The 4,509-nt window shown below is 42.6% G+C and overlaps 1 pseudogene across 1 annotated transcript; it reads right to left on the bottom strand.

The window, feature by feature from the left end:
- Positions 1 to 1,121: 1,121 nt before the first annotated feature.
- Positions 1,122 to 2,500, bottom strand: LOC308525238 (E3 ubiquitin-protein ligase KCMF1-like; annotated as a pseudogene). Its single transcript has 2 exons — positions 2,018 to 2,500; positions 1,122 to 1,719 (listed from the first exon to the last, which is right to left on the bottom strand). The product of its transcript is annotated as an E3 ubiquitin-protein ligase KCMF1-like (transcript).
- Positions 2,501 to 4,509: the final 2,009 nt, after the last annotated feature.

Raw genomic sequence — 4,509 nt, 5'->3', positions numbered from 1 at the left:
AACATTGTTTCACAGTTCAAAGTGGGTATTATTAGTCAGAATAATGAACTTATTACTTAAAATATATCCCAAGTTTCCTCATCAACTCATGTGTGTGTGATTCTACAATAGCGACACTGAGTGCTTTTGTCTAATTTCTCCTCATTGCAGTTCCACAGGGAGTCCCCTGCTTCAAACATGTCTGGCTGAATGAATTTTTTTCTTACTATGACTACAATCTGGTTTGGTGTCAGATCCACTCCAGCTTTGAAAGCTTTGTTGTTCTCTTTTCAGGCCTCAGACCCTTTCCATTTCTGGAGTGTTCACTAAAGACACAAAATAACTGGTCTGAGCAGATCCACCATACTGCCATGGTATTAACCAGATTAAACATTAAAAACAACTCCTTTTTCCTTTTGATCAGTGAAGCAGTGGCAGCACAATGTTTTGAAGAATATTTGTATTATCTTTAGGTCAGTTTAAAACAAACACACACCATCTTGAGAACAAGCCTCCCCAGTACTTCTCAGGTCAAGGGCAGCCAAGTCCTCATTATTTTGTTTTATACTTGAGGTCATTGCTTGGTGCCATGTTTCCATAATTTACCAAGAAACTAATAGGCTGGGAAATAATCTCCCCAGGGAAGATCTCAATGATCTTTTCAGAGTTTTTAAATCTCAATAACTCTTCAAGGGCAATATCAGCTATATCATTTTATCACAAGAAAAAAGTAAGCTGATTTCCTAGGTAAGATGCACACAGCAATTTTTCTCCATTTTTTTAAAGTAAACCATTTAAGCAGTTTTCCCTATTAATATTCATAACTACATACAGTAACTTCATTAAAGTTTTCAATTTTCCTCTAGAGTTTGCATGTGGAGTACTAGGTGAGCCTTTTGCATGTCAAGGTACAGGAAGTAGAGCTCACCCCTGCACTGCTACCTACATTTCCCTGCTAGAAATAAAAAAATAGTTAAGTGAAAATGATTATCATATATATTTTCTCTCTTCCTTTTGAATGTACACAAAGTAACAAGAGTGACAGACCTGAAATTACAATCACTAAACAATGCAATCTAGTCGTTGTCCACTTTCATTGGCAAATACAGCACAGAGGACATTGTGTGAGGATCGGGCTGCCATCAAAGAGGAGGTGGGGCCAGGTTTCTTTCATTATCCTTTTTTAAACTTAGGTCTTCTAAAGCAATAGCTAAAGGCATAATATCTACACAGTCCATAGCACTGAATTCTGCCATCCCCACCTCCCACCTCGTCTGCAGAGGAGCTCTCTTCGCCCAGGAAAGTAGAGGGAAGGAGCTCTTGGACAGGCTGCCATCTGCACACTCACTTTCTATGGATTGACCTCTGTTTCTAACATGTTGGAATCATTCCACCTTGTTAAAAGAAATTGGGAATTCTGGATAGTGTGCTGACGTTCTGTGTTAACTGTGTTGGTTGTTGGTGTGATGGTGTAATTGTAGTGGTGAGCCTGTGTTAGTGCACAGCTTGTGTCACGTGTGGTCTCCAGCTGCTGGCAGTTCTAACTGCAGCTGCATCTGCAGTTTAATTGAGAAGCACCAGGGCCAGAATTAAGCTATCCTCCTGCAGAACGTCTCCCTCCTGACCACTGAGATAAAAGCTCAGCAATAGGATCCGTGGCATCCCTATTGCTTGGAGAACATGAACTCTGAGAAGTAGAAAGTCCACCAGTAGAACTGCTAGTAAAGTGCATGTTTGGCCCTGGCCAGTGTGGCTAAGACAGCGTATGCCTGCCAACCGAATGATTCCAGGTCAAGGGTGCTATCTGGGTTGCAGGTTTGATCCCCGGTCCTGGTTTGGGTGCCTGTAGGAGACATATCCCAATCCATGTGTTTCTCTCCCATCAATGTTTCCCTCTCTGTCTCTATTCCCCTTCCGCCCTCCCTCCTTTTCACTCTCTCTGAAAAGCAATGGAAAAAATATCCTTGGGTGAGGATTAACTAAAAAAAATGAAAAATAAAAAATTTAAAGTGTCTGTTTGATCTATGAGTAGGAGAACCTCCTAATTCCCAGCCAAGGTGAAACATTCTACGTACATGTCGAACACCACCCAGTTCATCTAAATCTCTAGGAGTTGTGTGCTCCAGTGTAAGATGAGCTGCACAGTTGTTTGTGGCAGGATCAGGACCACCTCCAGGTAGTGCTGCACAGACAGGGCAGGTCACTTCTGTTGATGTCTCTGCATGTTCAGGAGCAACATGTTTGTGAAGAGGTGTCTCTGTATAAGCCATTTTTCCACAATAGGGACAAGTAAAGGACTGTGGCTGCTCTGCAGAGAAAGCGTCCCCACCATAGTACAAATCAAATTCTACCCTTGCTAGTATGCACTGCACTGGGTTGTCAGTTGTATGCCTTGCTGTTGCACTACTTTCATAACAAGATGCACCAAGACAGTAACTGTAGCAAATTAAGCATGTATCTTGCAACCTCAAAATTTTCCTTTTAAACATGCATCACAGCTGACACCCTCATGTTGGGACATCCTAACTCAGCAGATGGCACAGCGGGCTGCGGTGTTCCCTGGCAGGCCTTGGTGCTGCCCACACAGGCTCCCCCTGGATGCTCTGGCTTGGCTGCAGCTTCTGAGATGGGTGAGCAGGGAAGTGCTCCTGCGCTGGTGGCCTAATTTCTCCATTTCTTGATTCCTATTTCTAAAATCTACATCCAGGCATTCTGGGAACTAGAAAAGGGTTGTATTAGGACACAACACTCCCTCCTCTAGTGGTGTGTGCGCCTTTGTATGGATTAGGCTGGCTCTGCTGGAATCTGATGCTTGAGGGGAGTGACAGGGAGGAGAGGAGATTTAGAGATAAAATGGAATCCCAGTGATTTCCCTGAGACAGGAATGAGAGCGGACACCTTTGTTGTGATGAGACTCACATTTTCGGTTCTCTACTTGGAGCATCTATCAATGCCTGGAAATCCTTCCAAGAGATTGAATCAAAGATGCCCACTGTCCTGTGAAGGCCGGAGGAAAGCTATGTGAGGAGACAATGATGTGGAGCCGTCAATCTGAAATGAAATATTATTTTATCAGCCAGATGATTTAGGTTTGTGTTCATCTCTAGGTCTGTATTTGTTCTATTGCCTTTAGCATTTGTTGAATTCCATTGCAAGTATTTAGGACTCAGTGGTACCAAAATTTAAAAACTAAGCCTACAGGCTAACTGTGTGGCTCAGAAGTTGAACGTGAACCTATGACCCAGGATATCAAGGTTCAATTCCTGGTCAGGGCACATGCCCAGGTTGTGGGCTCAAGACCCAGCTCCCAGTAGGGGGCGTGCAGAAGGCAGCCGATCAGTGATTCTCTCTCATCATTGATGTTTCTATCTCTCCTTCTCCCTTCCTCTCTGAAATCAATAAAAAATATTTTTAAAAATTAAAAAAAAAACGCAAGCCTGGAAGTCCAGCCATTTTGCTCTCAGGAGAAATCTCCCTGTTAGAAAACCTGGAATATGTCAGCTTTATATTACTAACCAAGTTTAGTGGACAATCAAAGCTCTCACTTTTGATAGGGTCAATGTGGGAGAAATAGAGCACACCACTTGGGTTCAGTTTAAGCCCTGAGAAATCGCTGTGAAGAGCATTACAGGAAGCCTCAAGTTTTTCAGGGAAGCTTTTCTAGAAAGCAAGCTAGGTAGGGGGCAGGGAGGGGAGGGTTATACCTCAAAGGAGCCTGGCAACAGGCAAAAGGAAAAGGAAGAAGTCCCGGGGAGGAGGATACGCCAAGCTGAAAGGCAGATCCAGAAAGGTGAGCCAAGTCTGATGGAGTCACAAATACAGTGAAGTGGCAAAAAAGGCAACGCTCCATTATTGAGGGTGATCACAGCCCTGGACATGACCCGTCTTCTAAAGAAACAGGCAGAGGTAGCAACGCACATCACATCAACTGCTACAGGATAAAGGAGATGTTTTCTGGTGAAAGAGACACTTCCACATTCTGAGTGTTTGAGCCTTTTGTATACAAACATACATTGCAGTTGGCCCTTGGACAACACAGGTTTGAACTGCACAGGTCCATTTATACATGGGTTTGTTTGTTTTTCAATAAACACATACCATACTGTAAGTGTATCTTCTCTTCCTTATGATTTTCTTAATAACATTTTCTTTTTTCTTGGTTACTTTATTGTAAGAATACAGTATGCAATACATTAAACATATAAAATATGTATTGATCAACTGTTTATATTATTGGAAAGTCTTCCTGTCAACAGTAGTTAAGTTTGGGGGGAGTCTAAAATTACACATAGATTTTTGACTGCACAGGGTGTCAGCACCCCAACCCCTGCTTTGTTCAAATATCAACAATAACTTTGAAATTAAAACACACATACACAAGCAGAATTAAGGAAGGAGGGGGGATGGGCATAAAAGGCAAGAGAGAAGGAGAAAAGGAGGGAATGTATATCCTCACCTCAGTTTCCCAATAAGGCATGAAAGTTCTTCATACACTCTTCCTCCTTTGCACTTATTGGTGTCCCAGATGCA

Source organism: Myotis nattereri (assembly GCF_964212035.1).
Source record: "Myotis nattereri genome assembly, chromosome: 1".
NCBI lineage: Eukaryota > Metazoa > Chordata > Mammalia > Chiroptera > Vespertilionidae > Myotis > Myotis nattereri.
This window is presented reverse-complemented; position numbering and strand designations above follow the sequence as displayed.